Raw genomic sequence first — 20,547 nt, forward strand, 5'->3', positions numbered from 1 at the left:
AGGCACTTTGAAGTGCATCTTCACAGCACCCTAAACTCAAAATAAGATGCGCAAATTACTTATTTTGTAATGTGGTGCATCAAGGCATCTAGGCAGTGCCAAATTTCGAACTAATGCCCTATTTTGAGACATCCCTTAACCCTTAAAGTTACAGGGAAGCCAAACTAACGCACCAAAATTTCAAACTAATAGGAGGCTTGTTAAGACTGGAGTGGCTATTTAGGAATACCTGTGGTTCAGGGGTAAAAATCACTTTGTCAAACACGTGGAGTACGGTACAAATAAATGATGGTCACATAAAGACCAGCCTATACTGACCGCTCTTCTTATCTACATGCCTCTAGCTTCCATCCATGGCACAGGGCATGATCCATTGTCTACAGCCAAGCCCTAAAGTACAACCGCATCTTCTCCAGTCCAATCCCTTTGACAGAGATAAACACCCGCAGGGGCTCCCTACATTCACTGAAGCGGTTTTTACCCACAAATGCTTATTCCCAAATAAATCCGCCAGTCTTTCCGGGGCCACAGGACTTCTCCTTTTTGCAGACACAGACCAACAGAGCTACTTGCTCTCTGGACCCTCTCTGCACAGGGCTGGCCCTAGTGAGAAGCGGAGGGACTGTACAGGGCAAGGTCTAGTGGGTAGAAGCAGAGGGGCTGCGAGGAGTAGGTGCTAATGAGCAAGGGGAGGGGGAGGGAACATGCAAGGCGATGAATGTGGGGAAGACTTGCCCCAGGGCGGAGGAAGATGGGAGTCTTTGGGGGGGGGGCTATTTTGAGGTTAGAGGGAGCAGGAAAAGGGGGCAGGCCCAGCGGCTGGATCCAGAGCTGCTGAGAGAGACGCTAACTTGATGTGGCTCCCATCATACACAGCGTTCCCAATTTGGTTCAGCATGTCTCAGCCGCCCCCACCTCCAACAGCGCCCCCCCCCCCCTCCAGCTTCGCCGTGATCAGCAGGCTGGGCTGCGCAGCCGTGACCACAGAGGGGATTTTTACACTGTAATCGGAGGGGCGATGGTGAAGTCTCTGGGGGCATTTCGCAGGGACATTCCCCACGCGGGAGCCAGGGCTGCAGGGCGGGTTATGACAGACGGCGAGAGATCAGTGACACAGAGACCAGCCCAGAGGCAGGCGCTGCACAGACCGGGCCGGGGGCTGGGCGGATCGTTCTCTGCAGGACACCCCTAGCTGACGAGACCTGGGGGCGGCGGGGCCAGGCCAGAGACAGGCAGAGACCGAGGGCAGCGCGAGAGGTTCGGTACCAAAGCAGGCGCCTTACACTGGCTGCATGGGCAGAGGCTGACTGGGATTCTTCCCTTCTGCCCCGGCCGGGACTCCCGTGGCCCCATCCAGCGTCCTCCCCAGTCCGGCCCAGCGGCTCAGCCAGGGCCCCCGAGACCCACCCGGGAGTCGTAATCTGCTGACAGCGTGACTAGAGCAGCCCGCGCTGCTGCCGAGCCCGCAGCTTCCTACCGCTTCCCGCAGCCTCCCGGCTCGCCTGGGCCTTAAATCCCCTCCGGGCCCCGGGGGACCAGCCCTGAATCCCCACCGGGCTCCAGGGTGAGCCCTCGGCAGTCACCAATTAACGGAGATTCGGCCTCGTTTTGGAGACGCCCAGAGACTCCCTGGGACAGGTCCTCAGACCGGTAATTACCGGCAGGGCCCTGGAGCCGGCAGGGCCCGATCCCCAGCTGCACCGGGCCTGCATTCTGCTCTCTCCCCCCTGGCCTGGCACCTGGGGACTCCGCTGGGTTCACTGTGGCTGTTCTCCCCTCCCCCGCCGCCCCTGCCCTGCACACGGGTGTGAGGCAGGAGAAACGCCATCGGGAAATGAAGCCGCGCGGTGCTTGTTCGACACCCGGCGCTGTTGGAGAGGTTGATGCTCGTCTGGGCTCTGCTGCCCTATGACACATGCCAGAGAATCCCCCCGCGGGGTGAAATAGCAGAGGCTGGGCCGGAGGTGGGGCTGGAGGCCTCTGAGTCCAGCCGAGCTTTCTCCTGGGTGTGTCCCGCTGCTCCCCGGCCCCCTCTCTGAGCGCACAGGGAGGTGTTCGTGCAGCGGGGTGGGGACGGGTGAGGGGGACGCTCCCCGCTGTGCAGACAGAGGCACCATCCGTCCCGTGCGCCACGGCGCAGCCCTTGTGTCAGGACAGCAGAGACGCTGAGTAGAGAGTTGAGCCACTTTGGGCAGGACAGCCGCCCCTCCCCCAACCTCCCACCAGACCCTGACACGCTTGTTCTGAGCCGACACAGAGCGAGCCAGACCCGCCCTGCAGAGCTTGTGTCTCAGTGACCCGTCGGGGGAAGGGTTATCCACCCCTCCCCTCTTCACTGGGATGCTCGTCGCTCCGCATCTTCCCGGGCCATGGGCGGGTTCTGTTCCCCTCCCCTTTGCACCGCCAGGATCCAGGAGGAAGGGCCCTTAGCGCGTTATGGCTGATTGGACTCAACCAAAGCAGCTCCCTCCCTAGCCAGGGCAGTGGGGTGGGCACTATGCGCCTGCACCCTGGGGTTGGCTCCATGGGGGGGATGCCCTGCAATGGACACAAAGCCACAGACACCGCACAGAGGGAGGGGAGCGGGACAGGCCCCTACATTCGGGGTTCCAGCAGTGAGCTCATCCAGCCGTTTGCTGGTGTCCCAGCGCTGTAGGTCTAATAAGGCCCCCAGGGATTCCGCTAATCCGTCTCATTCCCCGACCTTCCCTGGTGGGCACCTCGCTTGGGAGCCGGTTGCGGGGGCAGACGTGGTGATTAATCTCTGTCGATGTGTTATCCCCAGTCCCGACCCAGCACCCCAAGGGGTGGAAGGCGCTTTGGGATTAATTAAAACGTTGCCATCGCTAACGAGTCCCCGGCTGGAACTCACCGCGCTGGGTGCCAGGCTCAGACGTGACTCTCGGCTGGCATCAGCTGAGTGTGTGTCATTGCCGTGAATGTCAGAGCCGGGCTAAATTGGATGATTCGCTTCATTAATGATAGAGAATGGCAGAGAGAGGGCGCTGATAAAGTGCGCAGGGGAGATCAGAGGGGAGGGGTCGCGAGTGCTTTGGAGCAGAGGGCTGCACTTTAGAACGAACAATGGTCAGAAGTAAAGAGGATGAAAATCAAAAAGGACAAAGGCAAAGTGCGGCCCTTAGGAGGGAACCATCCAGCGCACACAGAAGGGGAAATGTCCCCAAAGCAGGAGCACTGCCCAAGGGGCTCCTAGTGACCCATGAAGCAAATATGGGTCAACAGCCTGTCACTGTTACCAACAAAGCAGATATGACTCTGGGCTGCATGAATAGGAGTGTTGTGAGCAAGACACTTGAACTCATTAATTATTTCGCTCTACTCTGCGCTGATCAGGCCTCCCCTGGAGTGTTGTGTCCAGTTCTGGGGACCACATTTCAGGAACGCTGTTGACAAATTGGAAAAAGACACGGATGATTAAAAGTCTAGAAAACAGGACCTATGACACTGGCCTGGTTCACACAAGCCCCAGAAGTTGCCTTTTCTCCCCATGTCCAGCCCCTCCCCTTTCACCAAGGCAAGGCCAGGCTCTGGTGCCCAACACCAGCCTTTCCTCCCCTGCAGCCAGGGCTACTTCCCCACTCCAGGATCCCCAGAGAGTCTCAATGGAAGTAGCCTCGGATCACGATTCTGGTTTTCAGCTTCTTTGCACAGCACATTCTGTAGCTGTAGGAACGCGGTACCAGAGTAAAGTCTCCCGGAGTCCAGGTGTGCTCTACCCCTTGGACCATCCTTCCTCTCTGCCCTGCAGTGTGCTAAAGTGCACCACAGAGCCCTTAGTGAGTGTGCACCAGCAGCGTCTGCAACAGCGGGAGCAGGCAAATACCCGCCCAAGCCAGATCTTGTCTGTCAGCGTTCACCCCTGCTGGGTCCCCACACCGCCATATTTACCTGCACCTCCGCAGGTGTGGGAGACCACAGCTCCCATTGGCCCTGGATCATGAATTAATGGACAAGTCTCTCAATGGATTTTATCCAGTGCTTGGGGCTTCCCTAAAGCCCTGGCTGTCAGACGCCTGGAGTGGAAGACAGAGCTGGAGCGCTGCAGAATTGCCCTGTTCCGTTCGGTCCCCTTGGATCTCTGGCGCAGGACGCTGTCCCAGACAGGATACTGGGCGAGGGGGACCATTGTCTGAACCAGAACGGCTGCTCGTGTCTCCAATAGGAGCTGGGTGTCTCACACTTTTGGGGCGGGTCCACACAGGGATACGCCCACTGCTGGCCTGGCTCATCCAGCGCAGGCTTTGGGCTGCAAAACTACTGGGCAGACATTGGGGCTGGGGCTGTGGGGTGAGCTCTGGAACCCTGAGGGGGCGGAGGGACCCAGAGTCAATGTCTACTCAGCAACTTTTAGCCCCAGCCAGCTGATGCCACAGCAGCCTTCAGCTCCTTGAAGGGGGATTGCAAAGAGGATGGAGAGAGGCTGTTCTCAGTGGGGGCGGACGGCAGAACAAGGAGCAATGGTCTCAAGATGCCGTGGGGGAGGTCTAGGTTGGATATCAGGAAAAACTATTATTAGGAAAGGCCCAGCCACAGTCATTCTATGGGGCTTTTATCCTCCTGGACAAGGACCCTTCAGTGCCTTTTTGAATCAGGGCCTTTATCCCGATCCTTCCAGATGCTCCAAATTCTGGAGCTCTGTTGACTTCCACTTGCAGGATCAGGGACTTGGGCAAAGGAGAGACGCCCCCGGGGATGATACAGTAAGGAAGGGAGGTCTGGGGAGGAAGAAGAGGCAAGAGTAATATGCCATCTGTCTTAATGAAGCAGGATCCTTCTGGCGCAAAAGGACACAGAATTAGGGCAGGACAAAAACTTGTGGCCAAAGGCCGGACAGAGATGGTGTGACGGCACGTTGGGGGTCCCCCGTCTCCTGCACCCCGAAATTGCACAAACAGACTGCACCAGCCGGTGGAATAGAGGAAGTTTATTGCCTCTCCAGGTTACAGCACAGCACAGATGTAGTCTGGTCACAGAGCTGGGCTAGGATGCCTCAGGCCCCCTTGAGATGGGAGAGACTGGGCCCCTAAACTCCAGCCCCTTTCCCTAGGCTGTCTCCTCCATGCTCCCAGCCAGCAACTAACTAACCCTCTTCCAACCCTGCCCCCCAGCCAGGGCAGTATTCCACCTTCCTTTGTTCCTCTCCATGGGGGATGTCTGGCCCTACTGGTTTGCATAGTGACTCATCCTGTTTTGCTGGGTCGTGGTACCCAGGGCAGCCAGTGGGGGTTACCCCAGAGCCAGCAGCATAGAAACCAGCTAGGTACCCCCACTACATCACAGATGGTCCAGAGCTTCCCCTTGGTGAACTGGGTTGGGGGGGCCACCTTTGCCTCTATGCTGGGGCGCTGTGAGCTTTGACTGTTTCCCTGCCAATGGCACTTCCAGTGCAGAACCTAGGGGTGGGCAGGGGAAGCTGCAAGACACTTTAAATACCCTGTCACTAAAGGCTTGTAAAACTCCCCAAGATTGGAATTTCATAGAATCACAGGATCCTAGGGCTGGAAGAGACCTAAGGAGTCATCGAGTCCAACCCCCTGCCCAAAAGGAGCAATCCCAACTCAATCATCCCAGTCAGGGCTTTGTCAAGCTGGGATTTAAAAACCTCTAGGGATGGAGATTCCACCCTTTCCCTAGGTTACCCATGGCAGTGCTTCCCCACCTTCCTAGGGAAATAGCTTTTTCCTAATATCCAGCCTAGACCTCCCTCACTGTAACCTGAGACCATTGCTTCTCATTCTGCCGTCTGCCACCACTGAGACCAGCCTCTCTCCATCCTCTCTGGAATCCCCTTAAGGAGTTGAAAGCTGGTATTAAATTCCCCGGCCTTGGATGATGCTCTGCTGCAACCCACATGCAAAAACCCCTTTGAGAACCCAGGAAGATGCACTTCGGAATTTCTTCCTGTTGGATAACTCTTTAACCCTTCCTCTGGAAAAACTTTAAACACACACACGCACGCACACACACACACACACACACACACGGAATGGTCCTGCAGCACCTTAGACTAGAGACTAACAAAAAATATCATGAGCTTGGAAACCAATTGCAATTGCTAGTAGCTGATGTGGGGCCCTGCTGCCATCTGCTGGCCCTGAGATGAACTGGAATTTCCCACGGAGGAGTTTTTGCATGAGCCGGGAGGTGTTTTCTCTCCCTGTGTTCGCCCCATCGCGCACAGTAATACACAGCGGTGTCCTCAGGCCTCAGCCCGGCCATGCGCAAGAACAGCAGGTTCTGGGAGTTGTCTCTGGAGATGGTGAATCGCCCTTTGACAGAGTCTGTGTAGTACGTGGTGTCCCCAGCCCCGTTTGTAATTGAAGACACCCATTCCAGGCCTTTCCCCGGAGCCCTCCGGGCCCAGTGCATGCCCTGGTCAGTGTACGTGTAGCCGGTCGCTTTACAGGAGAGTTTTGCGGAGTCTCCTGCTCTTTTAACCTCCGCTCCGGACTGGATCAACTGGATCTGCGACCAGACACCTGCAAAGAGACAAATATTACAGCGCTAGGCCAGGATTCAGCGGAGCCTTTAGCACGTTCTACTGTGCTCTGAAGGACCAAGGACTGAACAGGATGTTCCTCTGGGCTGCGTTTGCCTCCTGCTTTTCTCTCAGCTGCCTCCGAGGTTCGTACCTGAGAGACCCGCCAGCAAGGACAGGACAATGAAACGCATCGTGTGTGTCTGACTCAGGATTCGAGTGGAGCAGATGAAGAGACACAGCGCGGGACAGGGCACTTGGAGTGGGCCAGAGAAGGAGGAATTGCCTGGCTCTTTAAAAAGAAGCCGCCCCGCTGAATTTGCGTAAGGACGCCCGAAAAGCCTTTAAAACCAGGCAGCAAACAAATCGGTCAGAGAGAGGGGAGATGAGGGAACAATGGGAGGAGCTTTCTAGCTTCCCACGCATCTGCTGGCCCTTTGCACGGGACGGGGTTTCGACTGGTGGCGGCTCTGTGCCCAGTGTCCCACCTGTCTACTGAACCCACACCTGGGGCTCAGCACCCACCCCCCAGCTGTAGCCCCAACCTTCTCCACCTTACCTCGTTCACATCCCCCCTACTGCAGCTCCAGCGCTGAGGAGTGGGAAGGAGCATGGACAGAGGTGTGTGGAGGGGTGCAACCCAGCAACCCCTCCCCCAAAACTGCTCTGACCCCATTTTCATACACAAGAAATGCCGAGAATCCAAGAAAAGTAGGACAGGAAGTGGGACCTCAATGTTATGGAGGACAGGAAGTGGGGGAAAGAACACTAAGATAAGGGATAATTATCAAGGTGCATGACTGTCAATGCTTATTTGCTATGACGTCACATAAGAAGAAATCACTGCGAAATGTTCAGTAGCCAACTTCCGCTGTGTGTAGCCCCCTCCCAGACCCTCTCCCAACTGGGCTTCCTCCTCAGTTACATCTGGCTGTCCTCTCTGTAGTTGGACTCCCAGACTCCCCTTTGGGAGCGTGTGCGGGATGCACTCCCCATTGCACACCTAGACAACAGCTCATTCAGTATTTCCCCCCATTCACATTGTACCCCCAGGCAAGATTTCATTTTGGATCAGAGGTGACGTCATTCCCAAGTCCTATCGATTTCTTTCCTGAGACAATATTTGCGAACGTGTTCACTGCCAAGTCTTCCTAGTTAGTACCCTGACTTCCCCTGCCATTTCTGTCTCTCACCCCGTTGGCACACGCGAGGCAAGCTTTGGGGAGCAGAAGGAAGTAGACCCCCAAGGCGGGGGGGAGAGGGGTGAGATCATGTTCACTTTAAGAGTGACTCTGACACTGCAGGAAAAAATGGCTCGTGGTTCTGCACCGCGGTGGTCAAGACTGTGACCAGCTGAGACTTGTGGAAATGACAGGCTGTGCCAAGGCAAGATGTAGCGAGCCGAGAGGAGACAGGAGCTTATCCCAATGGGCATTGGACCAATATGTCACTGAACAGCATCGGCAGTGTGTGCCCCTTGCAGTAGCTGTTTGCACACTAAATACCTTGGCCCGTCTAAACGACCACGGGATTCACCCTTCCCTGTGTAATGTACCAACACTGCCTGCACTTGGAATGTCAGAGAGGAATTCCAATGTAGCCAGCTTTGCCTGTGTAATGGAATCAACGGGAAGGGGGTGTCCGAATTCCCTGAGAAACTTGGAATGTGCCAGGGAGGGCGGGTGCCAGGAACACGAGTGTGCGGACCGGAGCAGCGAGATAAGGACGCTGCTGGTTAGTGCGATAAGCGGCTGTTGCCACACGCAGGAGGAAACCCGCTTCTCCTTTTTGAACGGCGGTGAATGGGGCTTCTCTCGCTGTGTCTCTGGCACAGTAATACACGGCGGTGTCCTCCGCCTGAAGGCTGCCCACTTGCAGGAAGGCGGTGCTCGCGGATTTGTCCAGAGTCATGGTGACTTTCCCCTTAAAACTATCCGCATAAGTGGGCGCCCCCGTGTTTGTGTTAATCCATCCGATGTAAACCAGCCCTTGCCCGGGCGCCTGTCGAACCCAGCTGATTGCATAGCTAGTGAACGTGTAGCCAGAGCCTTTGCAGGACACCGTCACCGACTCCCCCGGCTTCTTCGTCTCTGCCCCCGACTGGACCAGCTGGATCTGAGCCCTGAGTCCTGTGGAGAAAGAAGACACATGGCGAGACTCCTCCCGGCTGGTTCTGTTTGCCCCCGGCCTTCCCCGGTGATATTCACGCACCTGGGAGAACTGCCAGCAAGAGAAGAAAGCTGAGCCCACATTTCATGGCTACTGCACTAAGCGACCCTAGAGCAGTTGATCACCTCCTCTCCTGCTGCAACGCGAATCCACTGAAGACCAGGCCGCGGGTTTTTAAAAGGAAATATATTTCCTCTGCATTTGCATATGCAAATCGCACCTCCCTCAAATAGTGCCGAACCTGAGAGCCAGTATCGAGGCTGGAAACTTCCCTGACAGACACAGAGGCCGGGTGATGAGTGAATCAAGGAAGCACGAAACATGCTGATTTCAGGGAGACTTCGGGGGGAGTTTAGAGTTGAACCGGAACCTGCAATGCGGAGATGAATGATGCGGGGTTACCGAGATGCGATACCCCAGGGGAGCGGGGTGCACAGAAGCGATGCAACTGCCAATATAGGGGCTCCGCTCTGGTGAATTCTGAGGCGTAGCGGTGAGTCCCAACGCCTGCCCCAGACGCCGGGAACTCACTTCCCAGCCATCTCACTGGGAGGGACACGATTTATTATTCTTTTATCGTTTATTTACTACCGCCAGAAACATCTATTAGAAGCGTCTAGTCCGAGCGACTGTCCCGCACAGGTCACGCCGGCTCTGCTCGGTACGGAGCGGGTGGGACTCAAGAGACCTGGACACGGCTCCTTGGCTTTGCCCCTGGCCCTACTGTGAAACAGGGGATAATACCAATGACTGCTCCTTAGAAAGAGCTTCCAAGTCCGATGAGAAGAAGGCTCCAGGGCTGCTAGGAACAGACACTTGTGTGGGGCTGGTTCCTGGACACACGGGGGAGGTAAATACTCCACATGACCTGGTGTCGCTTGCAACTTGCTGCCGACAGCCGCGGGGCAGGATGGAAAGTGAAAGATGAAGAAATGTAGGAAGAAGCAGGAGAGACACGGGCCGCAGCCAAGCCAGTCTGGTTTCATGCCCGGAGTGAATAAGTGAATAAGGAAAAGTTATTTACTTATTTACTTATTCCTACAATATAAGAACTAGGGGGGTCAACAAATGAAATTAATAGGCAGCAGGTTTAAAACAAAGAAAAGGAAGTTTATCTTCACTCAGTGCAGTCAACCTGTGGAATTCCTAGCCACAGGAAGTGGTGAAGGCTAGGACTTAAACAGCTTTCAAATAAGAGCTAGGTAGATTCATGGAGGTTAGGTCCATCAATGACTATGAGCCAGGCTGGGTAGGATCAGTGTCCCTAGCCTCTGTTTGTCTGGAAATGGATGACAAGAGAGGGAGGATTACCTCTAGTGTTCCCTGCCTCTGGGGCAGCTGGTATTAGTCACTGTGGGCAGACAGGACACTGGGCTGGGTAGATCGTTGGGTGGACCCAGTCTGGCCTTTCTTATGTTCTCTCCGGCTCCGCGTTACACTCTGCTCTCAGCGGTGTCACTGGCTGCCGGAGACCTGCAGGAATATTTGTCTCCTGTCCCTAGAACACAGAGAGTTCCCGAAATATTCACCCGCTGCTCTGGGCACCGACCTGCCCTTTCACACCGATCTCTGCACTGACCGGACAGAACAGCCTGGAACTGCGAGTCGCTGCTGCCCCCTGCCGGGCGCTGGCAGAGCGGCTCCTGCTGCAGCTCGGTTTGTGTTCTGGGCTGGGCAGTTTCAGCTCGCTGTGCCCGGCGCAGTAATAGCGGGCGGTGTCCTCGGGCTGCAGGCCGGTCAGTTGCAGGTGCAGCAGGTTGCTGGGGTTGTCCCTGGAGAAGGTGAATCGCCCTTTGACTGAGTCTGCGTAAACTTGGTGGCTCCCATCAGAATAAATATGTGAGACGCACTCCAGCCCCGTCCCAGGAACCTGCCGGAACCAGCTCATCTCGTAGCTGCTGACGGTGAATCCGGAGGCTTTGCAGAAGAGGCGCAGAGAGTCTCCTGGCTCCTTCACGTCCCCCCGCTGGACTCCGCTAACTCTTGGGACTGGGCCCCGGGCGACCGCAAATGGACATTATTTGTCTGCCTGTCCAGTGCATTTAGCTTAGCAACTGCCCTCCAGAGCAGCTATAAGGGGAACAAAATGGAGCCAAAGTCGCATTTCTCCTGGTGCGGGAGGGGCAGTTTCTCAGGGGGCGGTGGCTGGGAGCTGCACAGCCGGGGCGGGGCGGTTGGGGATGGTCGGTCCCACTGCAGTCTGGGCAGAGAAAGGGGGAGGGGCTTTAAACAAGAACCCGTCTCTCCTATTTGCATTTCCCTTCCTTATAAGCGTCGGAAACTCCTCTGGCCCAGGCCAATGGGAAGCCTGGACCGGGCAGTCAGAGGGGGGCGGGGCGTTTGTCCCGCGCCTCGCGCGGAGCCGCGGCGCCCTGATACCACTTGTCTGTAATAAAGAAACGAAGAACCAGCCCGTAGGCTCCGCCCCCACCCTGGGTTCCAAAGCGCCGGGCAGAGCGCATGCGCTGACAGGCCAGGGCCCGACTGGTTCCAACCGGCTTCGGGATCCCCCGAGACCAGACCCTTTGGCTGGAGACTGAGGCCGATGAGGATGCGGCTCTCGGGGCCTGCGGGGTCAGGGGTTTGCGGGCACCGGTCTCCCGCTCTCGGGCCGCATTCGCCCCACAGGCAGGGGCGGGACGGAGTCGAGGTGCCCGGGAGTAGCGAGGCTGCGGAGCGGATTCGGACCCCCACTTGTGACGGCGCGTTGGGGGTCCCCTGTCTCCTGCACCCCGAAATGGCACAAACAGACTCCACCAGCCAGTAGAATTGAGGGTGGTTTATTGCTCCTCCAGGATACAGCACAGACGTAATCTGGTTACAGGAACTGGGGCTAAGGGGCCTCAGTGCCCCCCTTGAGATGGGGGGATCCCAGCCCCCTCCCCAGTTCCTTCTTCCCTGCTTTCCAGCCAGGAACTAACTCCCCCTCTCCCAGCCCTGCCCCCAGCCAGGGCAGCATTCCACCTCCCTTTGTTTCTCCCCATGGGGGGTTGGCTGGTTCAACCGGTATGGAGTCACCTTTGCATAATAAGGTTTTTCCTGCTGGGTCTTGCTCCAGACAGCAGAGGTCACCACAGCCCAGCAAGTACCCCCACTACGTCACACCGCATCTCCCACTTCACTGGGCTCCTTCGAGAATTCCTGTCTCAGCCACTATATCTGCTCGGATCACCTCGGCCATGGAGCGCAATGCAGGGTCTGCGTCACTGCCGGAATCCAGACCCAGAGTCGTAGGGAAGGGGGGGAGAGAGGCTCAATTGCCCTCAGGCACCACGCTAGGGGGTTGGGGTGAGAGCCCACCCCATGCTGTGCAGGCTCACCCGACTCATGGGCGGCAAGTTATATGGCCTCCTGGTGCAGATGCTCCAGCAATATTCAGAGCCTGGCTCTGCTCCAGCAATGTTTGGAGCTGCTGCTGCCATGCGCGGCATTTCCAGATGACATGACATCACGGCTGGGATTTTAAAATTGCTCCTAGCTCCAGTTTTGGAGGCTGGGGAGTTCTAGGGTCAGCGAGCAGACTCTGGCCCTGCAAAGTGGAAGACAGAAGATACGGCAGAGCATGGAAGGGGGAAAACTAGGAGGAAAGGGTGGGAGAGGAAAGAGTGGTGAGGGGGTGGGCATCAGGGAAAAACAGGGCAAAGGGGGTAGGGGCAGTGAGGGAAGGGGGAGGCACCAGGAGAGTGCAGGGGTAAGGGAAGGTGCAGATGCCAGGAGATTCTGGGGGTGAAGCAGAAGGGCAAACACCTGCAGGGGAGGGACCAGCACCAGGGGAGAGAGGCAGGTGTGTAGAGGGAGGTGTTAGAAAAGGGTATGAGGAGGGGTAGCTCAGGTGATCAGAGTGGGGCTACTGGAAGAGTGGGCACAGGGGGGAGAGAAGGGCTGGTGGAGGGGTGCAAGTGGCAGGAGGGCTGAGGGCAGTGAGAAGGGCAGGAGTCAGGACAGCAGAGGAGGATGAGGAGTTGGAGGGCATCAGGCACCAGGGGAGCTGATGAAGCAAAAGGAGGAGACATGGCAGCAGAGGGAAAAGGGAGAGGTTTATAAAATATCTATTAATAACTTGGGTGCCACAGTGGCACACCCAAACAAGCTGTGACGTAGTGGGGGTACTTGCTGGGCGGTGGTGACCCCTGCTGTCTGGAGCAAGACCCAGCAGGGAAAACCTCACTATGCAAAGGTGATGCCAAACCTGTTGAACCAGATAAACCCCATGGAGAGGAACAAAGGAAGGGGGAATGCTGCCCTGGCTGGGGGGCAGGGCTGGAAGGGAGTTAGTTAGAGTGGCTGGCTGGGAGCATGGAGGAGACAGCCTAGGGAAAGGGGCTGGAGTTTAGGGGCCCAGTCTCCCACCATCTCAAGGGGGCCTGAGGCATCCTAGCCCAGCTCTGTGACCAGATTACATCTGTGCTGTGCTGTATCCTGGAGAGGGAATAAAGTTCCTCTATTCCACCGGCTGGTGCAGTCTGTTTTTGCCATTTCGGGGCTGCAGAAGACAGGGGACCCTCAATGCGCCATCACATCCTCAAGCCAGAAGTTTGTGCTCCAGGGCCCATCCACCCCCTCAGCTGCCCCGAGTGCTGGGACTGGAGCAGGGCCATGCTATAGCTGCTCTTGGGCCAGTGCTAAGATACTAAAAATAGCATCATGGCCCTGGCTCCAGCTCAGGCACATGGGGCAGCCACCTGCCATGCAACCCCACACCGGCACAAGACGATTGAGGGATGCAGGTGTTAGGAAGGTGAGGGAAGGGACAAGGGCAGAACTAAGGGGAAGGTGAGGGTGAGGAGAGGAAGGGACTTGTGCTTAGGGAGAGGAGGGGGCAGGAGAGGAGAAGAAAGGGGAAGGCACCAAGAGGCAGAGTGGAGGAGATACATGTTTACAGGACAGAATTATTATTAGATTAAGCCCTGGAATTTCAGGGGAGCTGGATGCTGTACCCGCTTACCTGCTTTGAATGTCTGAGCCCAGGCATCGGAATGGGCTGAATTCTGCTAAGTCACAAAGTAAACATGGGCAATAAGTGCCCTGAAAGAATCTCCAGGCAGGAATTGTTACCTGGCAAGTGTGTGTAGGGCTGTGTGACTGTAAATGAAACACCTTCAAGAGCTGAGTGGGGCGAACTGTATGAAAAAAGGACATTTAATGGAACTATTATAACCCTAGAATCATAGAACCATAGAGCTGGAAGAGACCTCAGGAGGTCATCAAGTCCAGCCCCCTGCTCTAGGCAGAACCAATCCCAACTAAATAATTCCAACTGGGCTTTGTTAAGCCCCGACTTAAAAACCTCTAGGGATGGAGAGTCCACCACTTCCCTAGGGAACCCATCCCAGTGCTTCACCACCCTCCAAGTGAAACAGGTTTTCCTAGTATCCAACCTGGACCTCTCCCTCTTCTCCTTATTGTTTTCAATACTCTCTCGCTATAGACAATTATACAGATAAAAGGGTCATTAGAACCTAAGAACGACCAGACGGGGTCAGACCAAAGGTCCATCTGGTCCAGTGTCCTGTCTGCTGCCAGTGGCCAATGCCAGGTGCCCCAGAGGGAGTGGACAGAACAGGGAATCGTCCAGTGATCCCGCCCGTCACCCATTCCCAGCCCCTGACAAACGGAGGCAGGGACACCATCCCTGCCCAGTCTCCCATAACTCTGCACCCTGAAATGCCACAGGCAGCAGTTGAGTAGGGGCTGGCGCTGCCCCTCTGCACACGGGAGGGGTTTGATCCAGACAATTGTCAGTGGGCTGGGGTGGAGCTGCCTGGCTGCCCTAAGGGCCCGGAATATCCCGCTGCCTTCCCTGGGAGGAGGGAGCCTCACACTGAGCAGGGTCTGAGCAGAGAGTCCCTGGGGCAACCGAACCGCGACGCCGGATGCAGCTGTTCGTTCTCCCTGCTCTGAAAACAGCTGCTGGGCATCCGCTCCCTGCGCTCCCCAGGGGGCTGGGCTCAACAGCGCCTGTCTCCCCTTCCAGCTGGCCGCGGGGCCCGTCAGAGATGGGGGAGGGGGAGGGCACTGTCCGTGTTATTGTGCAGGGCCTGAGCGCCACCCCCAGGAAATCCCTCCTCGGTCCCTGCAGGGGGAGGTTTTTGTGCGAGCTCAGATTCGCTTCCTCCCTGTGTGTGTGCCTAGCGCAGTAATACCCGGCGCTGTCCTCCGCTCTCAGGCTGGTCATTTGCAGGTAGAAGTTGGCGCTGTCCTTGGAGGCCGTGAACCGGCCCTGCACGGAGGCGGCGTAGAACTTGGTGTTCGCCTCATTGTAATAATAAACCAGCCACTCCAGCCCCTTCCCCGGCTCCTGCCTAACCCAGCTCATCCAGGTGCTGCTGAGAGCAAACCCGCTGGTGGCGCATTGCAGCTTATGGGCCTCTCCGGGCTTCTTCAGCGCCGGGCCCGACTGGGTCAGAACCACCTGCGAGCGGGCCCCTGGGGAGAAGGGAAACAGGGAAATTGGAAATTAAAACATTAGCAATGGATTGGAGCCGCGAATTAAAATCAACAGGAACAAAAGGAGCCGCATGAACCGCATTGTCCAATAAAGGGGGGGAGACCCCAGCGCTCAGCGCTGTTACAAATCCCATCGCTGGCAGCACCCTCCCCTCCCCCCCCCTCCCCCCTCCAGAACAATCCCTTGTCCCTGCCGGGGAGAAAATACCTTCCCAAGCCGCAGCGAGGAGAACTAGAAGCAGCCAAAGTCCCATTGTCCCTGGTGCTGGAGGGGGAAGTTCTCAGGGGACTGGCTGGTCACTGCAGAGAGCAGGGGGCTGCGGATTGTCGCTGCGAGTTCACCCTGGGCAGAGGGAGGGAGAGATCTAAACAGGACGCTCAGCCCCTATTTGCATATCCCCTCCCTGCGACACATAAAACCTTCTCACTGAACCAGCCCAGTTCACTTGCCCGGGGATTCAGAGGGGGCAGGAGGGAGCGAGGGAGGATCCCTCAGGGAGCAGTGATCTCCCCTAGGACCCTGCCTGGCCAGGCCCGGTTCCTTGCTTTGTCCCAGACTCCCTCTGTCCCCCGGGACAAGGCACCTGGAGCCGGATTATTCTAGGTATCGAGGTGTCAGGAGGGATTTTCTGAACCCCCCCGGGTGACCAACTCCCATAGGTGCGCTGGTGCCATAACACCCCGATATAAGGCCCTGGCGTAACCGCACCCGCTGTAGAAGACACAAGGATGGCGCGGCCCCTCGTACCGCTCAGGGCAGGGTGGCAGGGAGGGGCGGGGGGATGGGGATGCTTCGAGCGAACCAACCTGCATAAGGCAAAGGGCGGGAGCGAACGTGGCTTGCTTGTGTCACAAGCGGGGCGCAGGGGCGATGCCTTGTCTCGCTGGGAGGGGACCGGGAACTTTTAGGGGTTCCTGACACGGGCCTGTCAGGCATGTCAGGCCGGCTGGGCCCGGAGCCAGGGCATGTCAGGCCGGTTGGGCCCGGAGCCAGGCAGAGACACGGGAGCTTTGTGAGCAATAACCCAGGGTAAAGGCACCGGAGAGTCACGGACAGAGCCCCGCCCCCCGTGTGACCAATGACCCAGTCCGCAGTGTCTCCGCACTGTAGAAAACCCGCTTCCCCCCGTTAGCGCAGGCCCGGCTCTGCCCTGTCACTGTGTGTCCGGGGCAGCACTAGGGGGCGCTGTCTGCAGCTGTCAGCGAGCGGAGCTGCAGCGAGACCTGGTTCCTGGCGGTGTCTGCGGAGATGGTGACTCGGCCCCGGCGGGAGGGGGCGTAGGCAAGTGCTCAGTGTGTACCACGTGATTCCCACCCATTTCAGACCCTTCCCCGCGGGCTGCCGGACCCGGTCCCAGGCGGCGCTGGTGCTGGAAACCGAGTCTCCGGAGATGCTGCAAGTGAGTGTCAGGGACTCCCCGGGCTTCGCCGCTCCCCGGCCTGTTTCCTTCACCTGCACTTGAGAGAGGGCACCTGGGAGGGAAACAGGAAATGACTCAGCGAGCCAGGCCCTGTCCCCTGCGAGAGGGGAGCATGTGAAAATTAAACACCCGAGACCACGCCCAAGGGAGTGAGGCACCCCAGTGCCACTAAAGTGTATTGGGATCCGGGCATCTCATTCCCATAGGCTGCTTGGACAGGTCAGCAGGAACTCCCGTAGCCACGAATCTGAAGGGGCCTCCACCATAAAAAAGAAAATCATCAGCAGGTTCATCTTCAGTGAAGAAGCAAACTGTGCCCAGCAGCCACACCCAGGCAGGTCTGTTTCTGGAGGAGATCGAGGCTCCTTAAGAGCAAGGGTTGGTATTTAAAGCGGAACCTACCTTGGAAGTGTGACGGCGCGTTGGGGTCCCCCGTCTCCTGCACCCCGAAATGGCACAAACAGACTGCACCAGCTGGTGTAATATAGGAAGTTTATTGCCTCTCCAGGCTACAGCACAGCACAGCACAGATGTAGTCTGGTCACAGAGCTGGGCTAGGATGCCTCAGGCCCCCTTGAGATGGGGGAGACTGGGCCCCTAAACTCCAGCCTCTTTCCCTAGGCTCTCCTCCATGGTCCCAGACAGTAACTAACTAACTCCCTTCCAGCCCTGCCCCCCAGCCAGGGCAGCATTCCACCTTCCTTTGTTCCTCTCCATGGGGGGTGTCTGGCCCTACTCTTTGCATAGTGACTCATCCTGTTTTGCTGGGTCGTGGTACCCACGGCAGCCAGTGGGGGTTCCCCCAGAGCCAGCAGCATAGAAACCAGCCAGGTACCCCCACTACGTCACAGTTCTCCCCCCTCCGAGAGCGAAATGAGCAGGGTCACTCCGCTCGTGACCTAGGGAAGTTCGGGTCCCCTGCGTGGGAACCCGCCCTGGGGACATGGGTGCTCCCCTTGACTCGGGCCGGCCGTGGCGAGGCCCCACATGAGTTGGCTTCCCTCTGTCCACTCGCTGCCCTGCTCCAGGGCGACTGGCACAGGCCTGTTCTCGGGGGTCACACCCACCCTTCCGCTGGCCTTGATCTCTGGCCAGGGTCTCTCGGGCCGGGGCCATGAGCCCAGCGAACCTTCTCTGGACAGCCAGGGCGGCTCCCACACCCGACGCTCCATCCAGGGAGGTCTTCCCCTCCCATAACTCTCTCAGCAAGCCCAGAGGGTCCTCTATCTGGGGTAGAGACCCCCAAGCCGCTTTCCTACTGTCTTGGGCCTTCCCGCCCCTCTGGCAGGAGTCACAGGACTGGCAGTACCGCTGCACGGCTGTAAAGACTCCCGGCCAATAGAAGTGCTGGAGCAGCCTCAGCCGGGTGGTCCGGATCCCCCGGTGACCCCCGGTGACCCCCAACGGGGACATCGTGGTCCAAATACAGCAGCTTGAGGCGATACTTTCGGGGGACGACCAGCTGTCGCTGGACCCTCCATGCCCTCACCTTCCTGGGGGGAAGCCATTCACGGAACAGGAGTCCACGCTCCCGCAGGAATCTCTCCTGGCCACCTCTCCCAAGGGGCTGAGCAGCACGGAGACCAGCCTGGTCCCTCAGCCTCTGCAAGGAGGGGTCTGCCTGCACCTCAGCCTGGAATTCAGCTGCTGAGGCAGGGATCGGGACCGGTCCCCCACCTCTGCCTAGGTCCGGAGTCCCAGCCTGGCTGGACCCCGTGTCCACTGGGATGGGACCCTGAGGACGCTGCCAGGAGTCCTTCCCTGGACCCACGTTGTCAGCCCCCCGCTGGCTCTGGCTCTGGGTAGTGACTAGAGCCCGCTGGGATTCATGGGGCCACTCCTCTAGGTCATTCCCCATCAGCACCTCGGTGGGCAAGTGCGGGTGCACCCCCACTTCCTTGAGGCCTTCCTTCGCCCCCCATTTCAGATGCACCAGGGCTACACGCACCTTAAACGGGGACCCATCTATGCCCTTCAGGGTCAGCTGCGTGTGGGGTAGTATCCACTCTGGGGCCACTATGTCGGATCGGGCCAGAGTCACCTCCGCCCCCGTGTCCCAGAAGCCCGTCACCTTCCTACCATCCACCTCCAGGGGTATGAGGCACTCGCTCCGCAGGGGCCGTCCTGTCCCCACCCGGTACACGGAGAAATCCGCCTCCTGAGAATCAGACCTCCCAGGGGAGGTGCACTGAGCATCCTTCCCCTCTCTCTGAGCTGAGGTTTGCCTGCCAGCCCCTGCCTCTGGGGCAGCCTGCCCTTCCTCCCGCCCCAGCCAGTTAACCCTGGAAAGTCCCCGGTCCTGGGACCTGGTGCATTGAGCCCTCTTGTGTCCTTTTTGCCCACAGCGATGGCAAGTTAGGCTTTCGGCTGTCTCTGTCCAGGCCCTGGCTGGTTCTCTGGGGCGCAAACGACCTGTTCCTTGATCTCGCCCCGTAGTTGACTCTCTCCGTCGCTCAGCCGAGATCCGGTCTCTGCACAATTCCCTTTCTCTCCGGGACTCCCGTTCACACCCGGACCGGCTCTCCGTGAACTCGTCCGCCAGCCTCCCGGCCTCCTGGGGGTTCTCTGGTCTCCGGTCCTTGAGCCACAGCCTCAGTTTGGGTGGGCACGCTTCATAGAACTGCTCCATCATGACCAGCTTGAGCAGCTCCTCTGTGGTCTGGGCTCCGACTCCAGACACCCACTTGCGGCCGTATTGCGCCAGGCGGGAGGCCAGATCCACATAGGTCTCCCGTGGCCCTTTCTGTACCCCCCGGAACTTCTTCCTGTACATCTCGGGGGTCAGCCCGAACTTGTGCAGCAGGGCCTCCTTGACTCGGTTGTAATCCCCTGGCTGTAGGTCCTCCAGCCGACTGAGCACTCCGGCCGCCTCCTGGTTCAGTGCAGGGATGAGCTCCTGCAGCCATTCAGCTGGGGGAACCCGTTCCAGTCCACAGGCCCTCTCAAAGGAGCTGAGGAACCCGTCTATGTCACCCACGTCCTTCAATTGGGCCACCACAAGCCTCTCCAAGCGTCTGGGAGTCCTGGGACCCTGGGGCCCATCTGCACTTGGCGCAGCCGGTGCCCCGCCGGTTCTCCGCTCTGCCATGGCCAGCTCATGCTGCCGCTGCCTCTCTCGGTCCTGGCGGTCCCATTCTCAATCTTGGCGCTCCTTCTCTCGGTCCTGGCGGTCCCTCTCTCGGTCCTCTACTTCCAATTCCTTGATCCGCAGCTGGATCTCCAGCCGCCGCAGCTCTGCTGGGCTGGCCCCTGCCCTAGATGGGCTATGACTTGCAGGCCTCCCGGGAGATGCTGTCTCATCTCTCCAGTGGGTTCCAGCGCTCCTCCCCCTCTCTGAGCCTTACACACTCTCAGGAGGGGTCTGGCTGCTCCCCCTGGGGACAAGATCCTGGCCCTGTGGCTGGTCATTCTCTTCTAGCTGGGCAATCAGCTGGGCCTTGGTTGCTTTCTGCACAGGCAAGCCCCTCTCTCTGCACAGCCCCACCAGCTCTGCCCTTCAAGAGTCGGGCGTAGGCCATCGGCCCGCTGGTCCCCTCAGTGCAGACTCACCAGTCTAGTGCTGCAGCGCCCCACGATTCCCAAGAACTGCTTTACTCTGTCTCCAGCATTCCTGGCTCCAGGGCTCTTGCTTCTACCGTGCCTTGTTGCTCGCCGCTGGAAACTCCATCCACGGGGTGCAGTGCATCCCACTCCTGACACCAGTGTGACGGCACGTTGGGGGTCCCCTGTCTCCTGCACCCCGAAATGGCACAAACAGACTCCACCAGCCAGTGGAATAGAGGAAGTTTATTGCCTCTCCAGGATACAGCACAGCACAGATGGAATCTGGTCACAGAGCTGGGCTAGGATGCCTCAGGTCCCCTTGAGTTGGGGGGAGACTGGACCATGCTCACAGACAGCAACTAACTAACTCTCTTCCAGCCCTGCCCCCCAGCCAGGGCAGCATTCCACCTTCCTTTGTTCCTCTCCATGGGGGGTGTCTGGCCACTGGTTTGCATAGTGACTCATCCT

General features: G+C 58.1%; 1 gene segment (V, D, J or C); it reads right to left on the reverse strand.

The window, feature by feature from the left end:
- LOC112545106 (Ig heavy chain V region 3-like) overlaps positions 1-20,547 on the reverse strand; it is a 138,124-nt gene that overhangs the window by 73,709 nt on the left and 43,868 nt on the right.

Source organism: Pelodiscus sinensis, chromosome 30 (genome assembly GCF_049634645.1).
Source record: "Pelodiscus sinensis isolate JC-2024 chromosome 30, ASM4963464v1, whole genome shotgun sequence".
NCBI classification, from domain to species: domain Eukaryota; kingdom Metazoa; phylum Chordata; order Testudines; family Trionychidae; genus Pelodiscus; species Pelodiscus sinensis.